General features: G+C 44.7%; 1 long non-coding RNA gene across 1 annotated transcript; it reads right to left on the reverse strand.

Annotated features, from left to right (window-relative positions):
- Nucleotides 1–3,751: 3,751 nt before the first annotated feature.
- LOC112073474 (uncharacterized) lies at nt 3,752–11,533 on the reverse strand. The gene is made up of 3 exons (XR_002894540.2): nt 11,417–11,533; nt 7,887–7,955; nt 3,752–3,898 (listed from the first exon to the last, which is right to left on the reverse strand). It is a non-coding gene; the product is annotated as an uncharacterized lncRNA (long non-coding RNA).
- Between the last annotated feature and the right edge of the window lie 7,505 nt (nt 11,534–19,038).

The following is a 19,038-nucleotide window of genomic DNA, read 5'->3' on the forward strand; positions in this document are numbered from 1 at the left end:
CTCTCTGTCCTAGCAACCACTGTTTATATTGTGTATCAAGAGGCGTCACATCCCAGCCCAGACGGGTTATTTTGATGCTGGGCAGACAGCAGTGGTTGGGGGTCAGTGGTGAACAACAGTGTGTGTGCCGGGGGGTAGGGGGAGACTGAGTCACAAGCCTTTAAGAGGACAATGAATAAGGAAGCTGAAAGGAGGGAGAGAGATGTGGTAGAAAGCGTATAGATAGTACACTGGCATAATGAAACTCTGACCTTTGCGGGGGGGGGGGGCGGGAGGGCAGAGAACTGCGTTACGCCATGAGATAGAGAGAGGGGAAGAGAGAGATAGACAGGGCGGGTGAACAATGAGTCACAGGCCTTAAGAGGGGACACTGAGTAGGGAAGATGAAGGAGAAAGAGAAAAAAGAGTGAGAGAGACAAATGCAGAGAAGATTGACATGAGGAGAGGACTGAGACTTGAAGAAACAAGACACAGTAGGGAATGAGGGGCAAAAGAAGAGACAGCCTCAGACAGACAAGCAGAAGAAAGAAAAAGGCGAGAGCGAGAAGAGAGAGGAGAGAGACGGAGAAGAGAGAGACAGAGAGAAGAGAGACAGAGCCAGAGCAGAGAGAGAACGAGATCAGAGAGAGAGAGAGGAGAAGAGACGAGCAGAAGAGAGAGCAGAGAAGAGACGAGAGAGAGGAGAGCAGACAGAGAGGACCAGAGAGGAGAAGAAGAGAGAGAGGCGGGAGAGAGGAGAGAAAGAGAGAGCTGTTATGTCAAAGGACTTGGACACATGAGGGTACAGAATACATCTTTCCAAAGCAGCCAAAGGACTTCATGGTGAGAGACTTTATATCTTCGCCATGCTGTGTTATAGGAGCCTGTTCAATTTAATCACCAAGAGCTTTGGGCCTGGGGTCAATATAACCTGCGTGAGACGACTCACAAACAGAAGCCTCCTTCTTTACAACCCAACCTGCCTCCTTTACTGTCGACGGCCAAGTACAYAGAGAACTATAGCCTACTGATTTCCATATAGYGTGCTTTACTGAAATGTAGTGTGSAGAGGCCATAGTAYCAACCACMCACCAAAGGCAGACCGCTGTGATGCTATTTAGTTCACAGGAGCAGAAGATGATCAGGTCACTTCCTCCTTGTTGAATGGGGAAGGAATGTAGGCGTAGCTCGGAATTCATGAAACGATCAATTCATTTAAAAAAAACTAGGAGAAATATTATTTAATGCCCACACACACATCCATAATTGGGACACTCACACAAAACAGTCACTCACACACAAAGAGCCACACAAGAGCTATACACCCACACAAAAGGACAAAGATTAAACAGGCATGGTGATAAGGTTGGAACATGGCTGTCAACATCAAAGGGAACGAGGGATGAAGAGAGGAGAAAAAGAGATGCCACTATTAGCATAAAGTGATGCCGGGGAAGGAGACTAAGCCACTTCACAGTGTGTGTTTGTGTGTCACTTCACAGCCTTAAAAGGCGTATCTTAATCATTAAAGGGTAAAGCCTGATTGAGTTTTTACACAGAACCAAGAGGTAGCTAGARCGCCTGAAATTGTTTAAAGAGGATTATAAACAAGCTCTTAAACGCACTATCTACCTTGTAGTGAATAATAGATATRCATTGATGTGTGTGGGTAAACAAACTCAATAACGTAYTTGTGTTTTTGAGCATGTGTCATATAGTGACAGATCGAGATCGTTTTCTGAATGGTCCTTAGTTGCTATATCCATAATTTACAATATGTACCCATTGATTCCTGAACAAGAGAACATCTAAACGCCTCATGAGCTTTTTAGTTCAACTGTCACACACCGTCAGAACCCAGAATAACCGCTTGTTTTACTCAAATGTTTGTAAACAATGTAAACACAAACAAACGCTGTACAGCCTCAAAACACTATAATTTTATGTCAGTCCTTGCATCCATAGCTCCGTCTATGAATTTAAGAGTCGTTACATTTCTCCAGGCCCATCCCTTCGCTTTTTTACCAAAAACAGAGGTGGGGTGTCGGCTTTGTTATACTTTCAATGAAGGACTCTAGCTTTAAAGTATTGTTCTACTCAGACTGCAAGTATCAAGAGAGGTTAGAGTCTAGAGGCAAGAGACCAGATAATAAACAAGGCTTAAATAATAACTTTTAAGGAGGAACTTGAGGGAAAACCTTGGTCTGAGAATGTTCTAATCTGGAACTTGAGGGAAACCTTGGTCTGAGAATGTTTCTAATTTGAAACTTGAGGGAAACCTTGGTCTGAGAATGTTCTAATTTGGAACTTGAGGAAACCTTGGTTATAAGAATGGTCTAATCTAGTTTAATGACTTGGGATTCCAAACTAGAGGGCCGATAAGGGGACACTCCACTGTGTTCCAAATGAAGGCCTATTCCTTTATAGCGCCACTAACTTTGACCAGGGCTCGCTTTTTATGAACCCTGAGAAACGCGGCACCTATGAAGGGAAAGACTCGGAACATTTGGGATACTACCGCTGACCATGAGATCGACCGCTTGCCGACCGAGGGACTATATGACGGACTATGATCATGAGGGATTGCTAGGGGACGGCGGGCGTGTTGAGGAATGATCTGTCCTGACAAACGCWCATAGGGACCCTGAGGGYAGAGAACACTGAGATCCTCTTACCCATCACAGTGGCTTCTCTCTTATAAACTGATGAGGATCATCTATTCACTGGCAGCATCTTAACCTTTCCTTTATTGAGMACAATGACATAACTGGACCTGCCAAGAGAGGGTTAACTGACGGTTAATGAGGGTTAACTGTGGTTAAAGAAGGGYCATTAAATTCCCAAATCTAATTTTGTCAGATGTTTCCAGACTCCWAAAGTAGTCTAATGTCAAAATCATCAGACTACTATTGAGGTATGTAAACATCCGACAAACCAGAATGTTAGTTGAGTATAATGTATCATTAACACTACACTAGGAACATTCCGGGGGGATTCAAACGTCATCTGGAATCATTTTGGTTACAATACACATCCCTTTTTCCTCATCATCTTGTGGCCACTTTGACCACTAATTAGTTAACAAGATCAAGAGCAGAGTCAATTAGCGACACAGTACCTTCATCTTCCTCAAAGCCACTCTCAGCTCGATAAAGCTCCAGGACTTTGTTCAGAACAACGCAGTGTTGGGGGGAGTTAATGTGTGTGTTTCTCTCTCTCTCTCCCTTTGTGTGTGTCCCTCTCTGCATGTGTGTGTGTGCAAACGTCTGTGTGCCTGTATGCAAGTGTGCATCTGTGTGTGTGTGTGTTGCTGGTTGACTAGTGTGCAGGCGTACAACAATCCCCTTTTGAAGTGTTAAACAGACCTGAATAATTCAATCCTCTCTAAGTATAGCTCTTAAACAACCATTTACATCTCTGAAATAGGCCTGTTAATGTAGGCAGGCCCAGAGCTATAGTGCCCCTATTCAAATGAATGCAATGTACCTCCTAGTGGTTAGATTTAGGCTTAGAGTAAAGTAAGGCTGTTACAATAGATCTTAGGTCTGTGCTCTCCCTATGCACTGTCCGAGGTCAGTGTTGATGTCTACCTCCAGTTGTTAAATTTGGCCTTACCTGATCCTCGATCAGCTGCTGTTTGCCTTCTCACAAATCACTGTGCTTATAAAGACAAGTCATTATCCCATATGTAATACTGTTCCAAGGTCAGGTTTTGCTTTGTCCCTCCCAGTGGTTCAGTAAAGGCTAAACTGATCCTAGATGGGTTCTTAACCCTCCTCATGTCTTCTGGATGTAGAGGTGGAGGAGCTGTCTGGGGATGCTGAAGGACAGAGTACACTCCTCCATCTGTTCTCTCACCAGCATCCATTTACTATCCACCGTCTGGAACTTGTAGACCTTCAAACCGGATTCTTAAAGACTGGGAGAGAAGGGAGGGAGAGAGAGAGAGGAGAGGGACAGAGGGGGAGAGGGAGGAGGGAGAGGAGGAAGAGGAAGGGAGAGAGGTAGAAGGGGAGAGAGAAAGAGAGACATACAGAATCAACCATCATGACATACTGAAAATGATTGCATACACCTTCAAAGATATTTCTAAGTTTCACAAACATCAAACAGACGATGTGCTTTGGTTCTAAACAAACTTTATACCGAGGAAACCCAAAGACAAAACTCTAACCCTTCAAAAAACTTATTTTCATGTGGCATGTGCTGCAAATGAAATCCCATAATCAATAACAGTGTCTGCGATAGATAAGGTTGCTGCTTGCTCATCATTCCAAGAGCTGCATCTCTCTCTCTCTATCGCTCTTTCCACATCTCTCTCTCCAAGACTTAGAAAATGAAGAAATATAAGAGATATAAGAGAAGAATCATTTAATGGGCTGACTGAAGAGCCCATTAAATGATTCTTTCATTATTAAACAATTCCTTCATTGGATTTGATTCCCATTTGAATTGTTTGTTTATGATAGAGCAGTGAAGGAAAGGGAAGATGGTTGATTCCCCAAACTTTGCCTCACCATCTTCTCCTATTAAACCCCATTCAAATTCAACCCTTCCACTCCTTCCTTTTTCTTCCTAGAGTGGCTATTAGCCGCAATCATGCGGCAACCAAAAAACAGCTTTAATACTCTTATCAGTGTGCTGGCAGTCGCTGGGCGAGAAAGCCGGAGAAAGCCGTACGCCTCAAACAGCTATTCACAGTTCGCTGCCGTTGCTCCTTTTCTTAGAGGCCACGCTAGTGTTCTGGAAGGAAYTCAGTCAATAGTAATAAGCTGGAGCGCTCCGATAGTAGAAGAGGAGACTTCACCATTGAAGACGGAGGCTTCAAGATGTGTAATGCRACCAAAAAAAGCTACACGGCACCGAGGGCTGGGAATCACAAGTGTGACCCAAGCACTTATTCCTCCCTTTTAAAATTAAAATCACTTCCCCTCTTCCTTGTGAAGCTGCAACCAACCAACTAACAGTGGTAATGCCAGTCTAACTCCTGGAGGAGAGGAGAGAGGAGGAGAGAGGAGAGGAAGGGGAGGAGAGGAGGAGAGGAGGAGATGAGAGGAAGGGGAGGAGGGGAGGAGATGAGAGGAGGAGATGAGAGAAGGGGAGAGGAAGGGGAGGAGGGGAGAGGTAGGGAAGGAGAAGAGGGGAGAGGCCCCGTTACCATATGCACCCATTTGCCATCCATTTACTTTCCAAGGTGCGAATTCAATACAGAGACTCTCCCTCACTGCGTCATCCCTTTTCAATGTCAGGGCCTTATTCTGAGCACTTTGTCCTGGGTATTCCTTGTCCCATACAGAAGGCAACAGAGCGTTGTAGAGTGTAGTGACAACCTTGTGATGTTCGGGCACAACGAGGGGCGGTGTGGCAGTGGAGAGACCTTTTAATTGGAGGATAATGTGTCAGAGGTGACTTTTACTAGAGGCACTGGGGTGGGAAGTAATGTGGTGTTCAGTTCAGTGTGAAGGACAGTCAGAGAGGTAGGAATCAGGCCCCTGGAAGGTTGGCTAGGACAGACTAGAGCCCTTCACCATAGTTACTGGAACCAGGCTAGAAAGGACAATGTGAACAAGATGATATCTGATCTGGTAGAGTATGGCCGAGGTCAGCAATCAACACAATAGTGTGAAAAGTGAAAAATAAGAAAGGGTTAAACTCCCACACCAGTAGAAATAMACTTTTTCACAACTTTCATTAGCTGGCTAAGGTTAGCTTAGCATGCTAGCTAATCACACTGACAGCTGTCAGTTAGTGGCCTTACTTGTTGTTATTTCTCTGCTACACCTGGAAATCACCACAACGTTCCCACCCCCAATTCCTGAATATGTATTAGCAGCCTGCGTCAGTCGTCGAGGTGGAGCCTAAACAAGGATTTTCTTTCTAGGACAGGAATTACTCGAAATAGGCGCGGAAACTTCCTCTGAGGTGGGCCCTTTAAGCTTTTTAGCCATCATCTTTTCCATAATCATTATATTAATGATTACATCAAATGAAAAAGTATAGCTATGATTTGAAATGGAGAGCTTGATCTTGGATTATTAAATGACACRGTTGCTGCTGCTATGTGGAGAGGGACAGGATTCTAGAGGGCATTTCAAAGAGTAAGTCGGAATTAAAAAGAGAGAGGGAGAGGTGAGAGGGACAGATTGAGAGCGAGATGAAGGGATGACTGGTACTTCCTCCTTGCAGCGGACACGGTCGAAGGAGCAGATTAACCTCTGACCTCCCCCCGCCGCCACGCTAATCTGAAGGCCAATCAGATTGCTCCGTCCTCCTCTCCCCACACCTCTTAAGGAAATTACTTCTTCCCTGGGCGTCCCCCCCTCCTGTGTGTGTGTGTGTATTGTGTGTGTGGATGTGTGTGTGGTGTATTGTGTGTGTGGATGTGTGTGTGTGTGTGTGTGTGTGCATCCTTCTCTGCTCTCCCCCCTCTGAAAGGTAATACAAGTGAAGGGATAAATTGCATTAGTCAATCTCTCTAAGTCTGCGGGGAGCGTGTTATAGTGATGGGACGCAGCTGTGCCACCCGCCTTCCTGCAACCCACCCCGCGCAGGAAGGCGGGTGGAACAGCCCCCTGGTGCCTGCCTCTCGCTAGCTAATTGCGACAGATAGTGACAATGACGACGGGTATAGAGAACAGAGCTGCAAGGAAAGTCATACCAACACACGCTGAGGACGGAAATAGAGACAGAGAAAAAGACGAAGATAAGACTTTCTAGAAAGTACCGAGATACGATAATGAGGAAGGGAAAGAAAAAAAGCATTGAAGAAGAGGAGGATGAGTTGGAAACTCAGAAGGGTTTCTTTTCCCCTCTGGAGAGGAACGAGTGATAAGAAAAGAGAAAGAAGGGCTTTGTATTCCCAACACAGCAGGGAGCAGTGACCTTCTCAAGTCTCTCTCTTCTCCTCCTCCCTTTCCCTCTCTCTTTTTCTCACTCCTGGTTTTCCGCTAGTTTCTCCCTGCTCCCAGTGATCGGTAACAAGTGAAGTGTGTTGCGCCATTCGGGGGCTTCTCCCTTAATTGGTATCACAGGATCGACGTGGCGTCGCTTCCTCTTGTCTGCCTCTCCAGCCAGTCCACACAGAACAGATACAGAACCAGGACTGGAGCAGCCAAGGGAGGCAGGCGGACTTTCACCTTGTCTGGGGATATTAAAACCTCCTTTAAAGGGTCACTTCACCATTTTATATATATTTTTTGTACACATATTAGTCCTGTCCTGCACCCATACCAGTGTCTAGATGTTTGAAAAAGGCATTTTCTAAATGTGTCGTCAAATAGAAAAGAAGAAAAGGTCCCACTATGATGTCATCGGAGACACTGTATGGCTGTAGATAATGAATAAAAGGTTACAAAGGGGTGATTCCTTTAGAGCCAACGTTGGCCAAGTCTCACACCTTTTCCACTGTCAACTGGCTCTCCCTCCCTTTACTTACTTAACCAAGGCTTCCCCTTTTAATCTGAGAATGAATAATATGAATTCTTTAATCAAAATGGGTAGCCCCATTGAGACTTCAAATCTCTTTGCGGGAGAAGGTTAGTCAAGGGCGGCGCACTTTGCAATGAGAAAACCATGAGTGGGGGTTAACTTAATGTATCACTTTATTACACTTTGTCAATTTCAAGCTGCTTTTGGGGTAACACTAGGTCATGGTAATTACAGGGGTGTAATAGTTTTTTTTAGGGAAAATGCAAAAAAACATGAGATAAATCTTTTCAGTAATAAACTAATTTCACTAGGAGAGATTGGGGTGGTTGGTGAGACAGGGGAGGAAGGGGGATCAAATTAGAGAGGATCAAATTAGCCTTAAAGCTCTTCCCACTGATTACAGGGTTGCCATGGCGATGGAAGTCAGCAGTTAAATTATAGTGTTTAAAGGTAGAAGGAACAAGCGTAGTTGAACTTACCAGCACCCGTCAGGGGCTATTATCTTTGTCGTTTGGGGTTCCCTGTGATGACTCACAAACTAAGGTGCACTGTGAAGAAGAGAGAGAGAGATGTTTGATGTTTACATGTACATGTCAAATCTCCACCATCAAACACACACATATGAATGTACATTTAACTCTGCTTTCTCTGAGCAGCGGGGCGGCCACGTCTAGCTTGACATGTTGTTGGTTCAGCATGTCTTGCTCTTTAAATACATTTTAATTAGCTCAGCAGGAGGTAAACGACAGGTGAAGCTAAACACATAGGTGCACAGACAGACAGACAGACCAACCCTTCGTCATTCAAGAACGCTCTGTGTTTTGTCGCCGTCCCCTTTAATAATGAGTATCTTCCCATCACAGCTGCTGAATGTCACTTTTTGATGATGCGTGTGGGACAAGACGTCAAAGTGCTAGTGACAACCAACATTTTTCAGGCTCTCTTGTCAGTGGCATCGAGGCTGACAAACCATCAGAATACACTTTAGCAGGTACCAACTACTTGGACTGCTACTTTTGAGAAAAAAGTGGAATTTAGTGAACAAGGTAGCTTTCTTCACGTCAGAGGAACTTAGTGAAGCAAAGTAGTTTTCTTCACGTCAGGGGAATATAGTGAAACAAGGTAGCTTTCTTCACGTCAGAGGACCATAGTGAAACAAGGTAGCTTTCTTCACGTCAGAGGAACATAGTGAAGCAAAGTAGCTTTCCCACGTTAGGGGAATATAGTGAAACAAGGTAGCTTTTCTTCACGCAGGGGACATAGCAGGGTGAAACTCCATACGATATGATTGTGCTCTGTTCACTCCAGAGAATTGAACCAGGGGTGAAGTCCACACAGATAGATGTGGCTCTGTTCACTGCCAGAGATACTGCAGCAGGAGATTGTCACTTTCAGTGAAACTCCATGATAATTTCAATTTCCATTTTTCGTGTGTTGCACTTCCATCAGTAACACTTCCATTCAGTACAACATCAGTAACACTTATTCAGTACACTTCATTCAGTAAACACTCCATTCAGTAACACTTCATTCAGTAACTTCCATCAGTGGCATTATGAATCACATAATCATGCATAGTCTTAGGGGTGTGAACATTTAAATGCTAAAAGTTTAAACTAAATTGGGATCTTAACGTTAATTAAAATCCCTAACTGAAAAACAAATGTTGTTTTTTACGTAGATGGAGAAAGTAGCATAGTGGGTCAATTTCAGCAACAAATAAGAGCGTTGAAGCAAGACTCAAGTTTCCCCCTGTTTTGGTGCCCTGGCTAGCTACCACGGTGTGAACAGCGTGACGCGAACAGAGACAGTGTGTGACTATGTGAGAGCGAAGTGCTGCATCTCGCTCGTGTCAATAACGTAGCCTATTCATTGATGATTGGCCTTGCTTTACTGAAGTTCCGACACATTGCAAGCTAAGAAATAGCAAGATACGGCATTCCATTGCAAGACACAGCTTTTGATAGCCGATAGATAGGCCTAGTCCACGGTTCTGACTCTGTGTGCCTGGTGGCCGACGGGCCTATCTGTGCCCCTCCCCTCTCTCTCCGTCCCTCGCTAGCTCGCTATGAAAGACGCGAGTGTTTGTGTTCTCAGAAGTACGGCAGCTAATCATCTCCTCCATTCCAAAAATACTGAATTTAAGGAATCTTGACACTCAGAAATGCGAGTCGACATCCAGAGTCAACGTGCAAGTCTACTATTTTGGAGTCAACTCTCTACCACTACATCGTTGTAGTGGCAGGGAAAGGCAAGCGACAACAGTGAGGTCCTGTATGGCAATACGTTGAGAAGTTAAATGAGAAGGAAATGCTAACTTTGAGAGGTGGGATTGAGGTACTGTAATGGTAGAACAGGGGCAACAATAAACCGTCTGAGAGGGACGTACCGTGAGACCCGAACTGTTGCTGGCAGCAGCACAGATGTATCTTGAATTCAAGTGGAATTTTATTAAACTCTTCTGAAGGTTTTCACTGAAAAAATTAAAAATTGCTGTGTAAACCTTAAGAGAAATTGTCCACCCACCATCAAAAGAGAGCAGGACTCAGAGGCAGCCAGCCAGGTTAGAGCCCTAGTCAATTATATAAGACTGCTCTCTGTGACTCTGACTTACACACAGTGGTAACACACGCACACACGCACACACACACACACGCACACACGCACACAGAGAGCAAAGGTCATTTTGCTGCAACGAGGAGAAGTGTCAACAGACTACAGTTAGACTGGGTCAGTGAACACCCTATYCTACGTAGTTATGTTATCTCCTCTCAGAAAGACATCAATTCTACTATACGCAGATCCATTTTGACTGCCTCCTCATACATGTACAACCACCAGCCAGGTCACACCAGATCAACTTCAGTATTCCACATTTGTCCAGGACCCCAGGATGTCGGGAGATGCCTTCAATACCATCCACTAGGGGCAGTGTGAATGCCTATTACCAACAAGTAGGTTCACGGCTTGCTAGGGCGTTGTGGATGGAGACCGAGTTTCGCGGCTTGCTAGGGCGTTGTGGATGGAGACCGAGGTTCGCGGCTTGCTAGGGCGTTGTGGATGGAGACCGAGGTTTGGAGGATCGTGGGATCAAGCCCAGTGCTAGCACAATTTTTTTTTCTGTATTAACATTATCCTAAACCTTAACCAGTCGGAATTAATGCCTAAACCTAAACAAACGTTGAAAACTGAAGTGAGACCGTGACATCTTGTTGCAAGTACAGTGCTTATATGCTACACATATTATTATATTTGAGACTAAACTAAATATTGCCATTGGTGTAATAACTAGTCAAATGAAGGTAAAGTACATACATAAACTTTGTTTTTGGTGTGAAAACACCCCATTGGGAGGACGTTTGAGCACTCTTCAGGTCCCTGGCGATCTCGGAAGAAGACATCATCTCTCTCGCTCTCTTTCTCTTCCTGTCTCTCGCTCTCTTCTCTTCCTGTCTCTCGCTCTCACTCCTGTGTTTCTCAGACGGTGCAGTGTAGCGTGTCGTGGTGGATTAGCATAGTTGATTGTAGTGGATGGTCTCACAAGGGAGATGCCTATATTCAGACGAGGTGAGTCTCGTAGGAAGGCTAAAGGCTACGGGGAACTGGGTTTAGTCGACTCTCCCTCACATATAGAAGAAGGATGTAGACGCCCCTCTAATTCTCTTTGTCTGTGCACATAATCACGCACAGCATTCAGGCTGTCTAAACCAATGGCTTCTCTGGCTTGCCCTCTCTCTCTCCCCCACACACACGCAAACGGCGTACGCACACACACATGATAAACATATGCAGTGTCTAAGAGTCCCTATCCCACTCTCGCCCTCTCGTCACACTCTACACACTCCCCCCCCCCACACACACACACACACAGGATCCAAGGGCTGTAAGGGCTTGATGAATCTCATTGGGCCACTTGAGCAGTGACAGACTAATCCTGCAAGCATTAGTGCTAGCCGAGACATCTGGAGGGGAACGACTCTCATACAAACACACACACACACGTCCTCACCTTCTGGGCCTGCTGCACGTCGGCCGTGATGTGATCCATGTCTCCCTCCTCCATCTCCCCCGTGTTCACACGGCTCACCAACACTGTCCCCACCGCCAACACACCATCAGAAGACCTGGGGGAGAGTGGACAGAGTGTCAACTACGGGAACGAGAGAGAAAAGAGGGCAGAAGTGAGAGTGAGAATAGAGGTGTTGATGGAGCAGCCAATGGGACAGAGAATAGAGGTGTTGATGGAGCAGCCAATGGGACAGAGAATAGAGGTGTTGATGGAGCAGCCAATGGGACAGAGAATAGAGATGTAGATGGAGCAGCCAACGGGACAGAGAATAGAGGTGTAGATGGAGCAGCCAACGGGACAGAGAATAGAGGTGTAGATGGAGCAGCCAATGGGACAGAGAATAGAAGTGTTGATGGAGCAGCCAACGGGACAGAGAATAGAGTTGTTGATGGAGCAGCCAATGGGACAGAGAATAGAGATGGAGCAGCCAATGGGACAGAGAATAGAGTTGTTGATGGAGAAAAGAAGAGGTGGTGAGGAACAGAGACTGGGAGGTCAAGAGAGACTGTAGGCCGGAGTTTCTCAAGAAATGTTTATTGCCGTTGCAAGTGACATCTCAATCAACTTTGTTGATACACGAAGCAACTGAAACACCATTGGAATGGCGTACAACAATGTGGTTTGAACATTCTAAACCAATGGCATCTGTTGCGTTACATTGTGATTCAATAAGCTATAGAAAATAAACTCCCAGTCATTTATTGGGTAAATTACCTCATTGTGATTTTCACAAATAATTTGTTTATCGAACCTTTTCGTTAATGATTTAGAAACAAATACTGTCTGTAAAATGTAGCGAGCCAAATTGAAATTGCCAGCACTGTTCTAGCTGGCTAGCTAGCTATCGACTAACTAACCAAGCTAGCAACTAACTAAGTTTAGGCTAGCAACTAACTAAGTTTAGGCTAGCAACTAACTAAGCTTAGGCTAGCAACTAACTAAGTTTAGGCTAGCAACTAACTAAGCTTAGGCTAGCAACTAACTAAGCTTAGGCTAGCTAGTTGAAACTGGTCCGGGTTTACTTTAAAAATGAAATGTATTGACAGCCAAACCACGTACTAGCCACGTACTAACCTTTACTAGCCGATGCCAAAATCAAAATCAAACCACGTACTAACCTTTACTAGCCGATGCCAAAATCTACAGCTCCCGTTTAACTAATTATGTCGCTTCTATCAACCTTGAGGGCGGTTCCGGCAGCAACAGGCAGCGCGAGCGACAGCTGTGTTGACATGACAACTGGGTCGGCGTTCTGTACCTTCGAATGGATCACGCGACAAAAGCTTTTGTTTTGATTGTGTTGCTTGCAACGAGTTTCACAAAAGTTGAAAAGTTTGCAACTGATCTGGATGCCACCAAGTTGCAGATGAATTGCTTATCAGTTGCTGGGGGTGTTACATGAATCCAAAAGCAACATCGCTGCGTCCAAGTTGCTTCACCCCCAGCACATTGTGGTCAAGTCACTGTGTTACACACCCTCTCCCTCCTTCGGTGACAGATACAAAACAGATACCACCGTTCTCATWTTAGGGAGCCCCAATTACTTTTCTAACCATGATCTGATGGTAAATCCATTGACAGCAGTAGTTCGTCACACACACACGCACACTTAAATGAACAATTCTCACTGGGTATTAAGCTAGCAGCATGTGATCTAATCCCCCAGTCAGATTGATCTAGCATTAATGGGCCTGGTCCCACTCCCAGTGGACAATTAAGGGCTATCATAATCACAGCCAAAGCCTGGGGTGCGAGAGGGAGAGAGAGAGAGAGGGGGGAGGAGAGGGGGATGACACCCTGGGGAGAGAAGGAGAGGAGAGGGATGGTGAGGGATGGAGAGGGAGAAGACAGGGATCTGGAGAGGTACTCTGGGCCTGGAGAGAGAAAGAAGGGGATGCTACCCCGTGGAGAGGAGGAGAGGAAGGGAGGGAGTTGAAGGATGGAGAGGGAGAAGAGACTGATCTGAAGAGGGACTCGAGGAACTGCAGCAGCGGCGTTGTCGCTCAGAGACTCATTTGCACAAGGCGGTCCCTTGCTACACAGAGAGATAGAAGTATGTTGATGGATCCCAGGACCCACGCCAGACATCTGCTTCAGTGTTTATCTTTCTTGGTACCCCCCCACCCCAACCCACCTCCTCTCCCTCCTTTTCCACTCATCCCTCATCCCCCTCTCCACCACACAGAGAACATTCCGGAAAGTCACCCTGACTGAGTAAACATGGTCAGTCCAGATCGAGCCGCTCGTTCCCTCGGCTTATAATGGAGAAAAGGAGATGAGCATGTCGTTGTTTTTAACACCTGTTGCACAGCTAGCAGACCACCACCGTTACTGCAACGGGGCGACAGTGGCCCACCTAGGTACACTTTCCAGATTGCTTGAGCACCTTACCATAATGAAACATTGCACTTAAGCAAACAGTGTAGGCTTTAAAGTCCTACTCCTACTCCATGCAAGGCTGTAAACTCCTGCTCCAGTCTCATTTGCAGATKATTTATCACSTGATWTACTTCACAAAAGGCACATCTCAATAGGTGGTCCAGGAATCCTCTTTTGTTCTCTATTGTTCCTCAAGAAAGGAGAGAGGCCGATGACATCATATCTCCCCATCAGACCAGCTCCTTGAAGTTTGCAACTGTGTCTACAAACAACACTATTTTGCTCAAACATTTTTTTTTGCCTTTTAGTGTGTGTACTTCACTGTATGTATATTTGGGATATCGCTTTTCAACAGTAAAGGTAAAACAAATAGCTGGAGAACGTCTTTAAGGTAATTGATTTATGTGTGGGAGCGATGGGAGATGATGTGATAGTTGTACAGACTGTAGCGTGCACACGGATGGGGGGGTGATATGTCATATACTTGGCATCTTTAAAATACCACGTTTTCACAGTTTTCTGACATCAGTGTGTGTGTGTGTGTGTGTGTGTGTGTGTGTGTGAGAGCGAGATAATGACCATTATAGCTTAAAGGCAGGTTAAGGAGAGGTTGGTTCAAACCAAGCGAGCGCGCGAACAGAAGTCGCCTTCCTGACAAGATGGTTGCAGCGAGCAGCGCAGCTACAATCTATCTGTTAGAGCTGTGATTGACCTCAAATTAACTTTGAAGCTGCCTGCTGCGGAGCGCTGACGGAAAAAAAGATGGACAGTAAATAAGCTCCTCCATCCTCCCACGATTTCTCCACCTCCTCTTCCTCGGTTCTGGAGTTGGCATTGAACAGCATCTACAGATTGCTCTGCCCCGCCTGTGATCTCCCCGCTCAACTGTCCTCATCTACTAATTGGCCCAGAGTTCACTTTTCATGACAGTGCGTAAATCAGAGCAGCTTCGTTAAKGAGACAAAAAAATGATGTGCTTAAAAGGGACACTTCGATGCCGTTTGTAAAGTAAACACTGGTTCTGGAGATGATGAATATGAGGTAAAAAATTGCTGAGGTATGTTTTTAAAGTGCCTGTCGCGTATTTGGAATCGTTCACAAAACGAGTTATTAAGGAAGCCGTTTATTGCATTTAAGGGTGATTTATTTTGTACCCTTCTTCAGTTTGCAAACATGTCTCAAAGTGACACAAATCTGTACTAATAACTCATACTAGTCTGGGTGATGAAATGCAAGTCGCTCGATTTAGTCCTTTTACTTTATTCCATCCTGTGTGCTTTATTTTGAATGTATTAACCTAGAAGTGATTTAAATATGTATCCTATCGTGTGSRGTTTCGGTTTATTTCTTATTTCCTTATTTGAGCGACTTCCTTTACTTTGAATTGGTTAACCTCCTTTTCAGTGTTTGTCTAGCTGTGGTAAGTAGTGTTGGTCAGGGACCTGAGTCATAACCCCCACACCTGYGGAGAGGAGCATTGTTCAGGAGATTCAAGCCAGCAATGGAAGAGGACAGGTGACACAGGCTGTGCTCAGCCACAGTGTCTGGGGAGAGGGGACCGGATGAGTGTYACCAAGCTGTGCGCACAGAAACATCAGCCCACAGAGAGAAACACAAGATTGAACTTCACTAAATTTTCTAGAGATGTGGTCACCAACCGGTCGATCGATATCAACTGGTTGATCTTCAAGACATTCCTAGTCGATCGCCAAACATTTCTGTAAAAAACCCAATGATAAAGCCTTGTGTTCCTATTTTTTTTTTTTATTGGGCTGTTGGAGGTAGGTGCACCTGATTCAGCTGCCCTGCGCGCCGGGTGGATGAAATGTTGCCATTTTGAACCATTTCATGTGTCTGAAGGTGCAAACTCTGCCTTCCTGGCGGGCCCAGAGAGCAAATCAAGTGCAATATTGGCCTACAGCTGGCCAATCGGATGGCTCAGATGACTGTGTCTGCAGTAACGTAGCAGGCATAAAAWAAATCTACAGCAAAGTTGATACTGTGAGATTCAAAACATTTAAAAAACCATGACTAGAGCGAGACTGTCAACGAATACAGCAAAGAGCTTCTGTTGATATGAGTGAGTTCATGTTTAAGTTCTTACTCATCACTGTCAACACTTTGTAAAATGCCCATTCTTCCCATTTCCACTCAGTGCTACAACAAGCACTGCAGCCGTAATGAATGAGTAGGAAAGTGTATCTATAGGCTTGCATTGTTGTTATTATTAATATCGAGGAATTTTTCCATTTCTCTGTTCATACTCTAGGAGTAACAACAGGAATTTGTGCATTAGGCAGAAATAATGCGGTGCGACTCGAGTTTCACCATCAGCTGGAAGACGGTCTCCCTTTTTGGTCGGTGTCAGTGGAGGAAAGGAAGAGCGGTGGGATGTTGAGAGACAGACCCTCAGTCTGTGGCTCTCTCCCTCCGCCGAGACTGAGCATCAGACGCAGGCACCATCAGCCCAATAAAATAAAAAGCTACTGATTTTAATGTATGCTCACTCAGGGGTGCTTCACAAGTAATACAACCACGGATCTATTACCTGTGTGATTATATAGCCTACCTCAAATTTTGAAATGTAATTGTAAAAAAAAATGGCCCGAACAACAATGCATTGGCAGTGCAATTCCAGCAAAGCCAATACGCGATTATGATGTATTGGGTCTATAGCTTACATCACAAAAGTCATTGCTACAGTACTGTTTTTAATTGGTTAATGTTGCATAGGCTTACAAGTTTTTAAGTCATGTTAATAAAAAATCAGAGCGGCAGATCTCGGTGTGCATTTTGACTCAAAGTGATCTTGACTCAGGTTGGTGAGCACTGTTCTAGAGTTTTCCTTGTTAACACTATCAATGTTTCCCTTTACTGTGGCAATTGTGATCGAATCAACGTAATATTAGCCACTTTCGATGCAACATACCAAAACAGAACGCATAGGATTCTAGTAGGATTCTATTGCATTGTCACGCACTACTCAGCCCGTACTCCACACAGAACTGTGCGACATAAAAAAAAAAAAATCTGAGCTACCATTTGTGCCATTTACTTTGAACTGGACTATGTTTTCAGCATGAGCAGCCCGTAGTAGATGCGCTTGTTTTGAGATCAAAACGAAAGCTGCATGTAGCCACGTGTGCACATTTTGTTCATTTCCTGKTAGTTAGTMAGTTATWAGCCCAGGTAGTCAGCAATAGGGGACTGATTGCTTCCTACAAGAGCACRAAACATGCAGATTTCTAGACATATTTGAAAAACGAATCAAGTAAAGAGCTTTTCTTTTGTCTTAAAGGGGCAGTGTTGWATTTMAAGACTTGGCTACTTAGCTTATTCAASCCATAGGCAGAGGGTAGCATASATTTGTTTGATTCTCTGTAATAATGGTATYGGAATGATAATGCATTTTTATTTTGTAAAGTGTTTTTTCGCATCTAACAACAACATTTTCAGTCACCTCCTCGTCTGAAGAACAAGTGGATAAACAGGTTAATGTTTTTTNCAGTCACCTCCTCGTCTGAAGAACAAGTGGATAAACAGGTTAATGTTTTTTCAAAAGTCTCATGGAATGTAGGCCTACATTGAACACCAGACATTGGCTGCTACTGAACAGCTATTTCCATGTTAAAATGTTATGGGATGCATTTTATCCATTGTTTTTGATGGTAGGTCACTTTGGTACATGGACACTTAAAACTGTACCTTAAAGCGGGTACAGCCTCAGTGCTCACAGTAAAACTGTACCTTAAAGCGGGTACAGCCTCAGTGCTCACAGTAAAACTGTACCTTAAAGCGGGTACAGCCTCAGTGTTCACAGTAAATGCGCGCTGGAAGTTGCACAGAATTTTCACAATTTTCAAGTTTGCGCACAACAGACCTGACATTTGCTCAGTTTCCCAAGAAATTTGAGGGAATACGACGAATACCTGCTACGACGAGACTGCCAAGGCAACGACTACCGCATCGGAACCCCGTGATGCCAGCGGCGACGCGACGAACGCTCCAAGCTAAACAACTATGGACTCTAGCGTGCATGTGGTGTGAGCGTGCCCAGGCATGTCCTTGTGTTTCGTTCTGTGTTGCTTTTATCCTGTAACGCCCTTTTAATATTAAGAAAACATTCATATATTGTCTGCCTGTGTCTGTGGTATAGGGATTGAAAGAACCTTGGTTTTTGACACGTATACGAGCCATGAATATTACAAGCAAACTGGAGTCAATGAAGAATGGCTACATAAATGAGATTTGCTCAGGGAGAGTGTAAAACGTAACAACTCTTTGTTCTGTGAAATATCAAGTTGGAAATCATTTTTTTTTTTTTCTCCTCCGAGAAACCATTTTCTTTTKTACTCAAACCCATTTCACTTCCTTAAACTCACATGACCCATTCGCGAAGCACAAAAGGCWGCAACAGCACTCGAGCAACCAAATGCACACCTGTCCTGAACTGACCGATGGAGGCCATTTTATGACTGCTGTTCAGAATCATGACTCCAGCCAATCAATTAAAGCCCTGAGCCATAGTGACATCTAACAGCTGCTGGGGCTGTGTAGTGGAGACTTTGGCTTGGCCACCGCCACCTATACTGAGGGACCTGATTCATTCATCGCAATCACTTTAAGCAGTCCCCTATAACCCAATAAAGCTGCTTGTAACAGATGCTACAACCATATCCGAGGGTCCTTACATGGGGAGAAGAAGATTCAATTTGTATCGAAGGTCACTCACATACAGAAACACAGAGAGAGGAGAAGAGAGAGTCACATACAGAAACACAGAGAGAGAGAGAGAGAGAGTCACATACAGAAACACAGAGAGAGGGAGAGAGAGAGTCACATACAGAAACACAGAGAGAGGAGAGAGAGAGTCCAGATACAGAAACACAGAGAGAGGAGAGGAGAGTCAGATACAGAAACACAGAGAGAGGGAGAGAGAGTCAGATACAGAAACACAGAGAGAGAGTCACAAACAGAAACACAGAGAGGAGAGAGAGAGAGAGTCACATACAGAAACACAGAGAGAGGAGAGAGAGAGTCAGATACAGAAAACACAGAGAGAGAGTCACAAACAGAAACACAGAGAGGAGAGAGAGAGAGTCACATACAGAAACACAGAGAAAGGAAGAGAAAGAAAAGAGTCACATACAGAACAACAGAGGAGAGAGAGAGAGAGCAGGAGT

The sequence above is a fragment of the Salvelinus sp. IW2-2015 genome, unplaced genomic scaffold, assembly GCF_002910315.2.
Source record: "Salvelinus sp. IW2-2015 unplaced genomic scaffold, ASM291031v2 Un_scaffold2273, whole genome shotgun sequence".
NCBI classification, from domain to species: Eukaryota; Metazoa; Chordata; class Actinopteri; order Salmoniformes; family Salmonidae; genus Salvelinus; species Salvelinus sp. IW2-2015.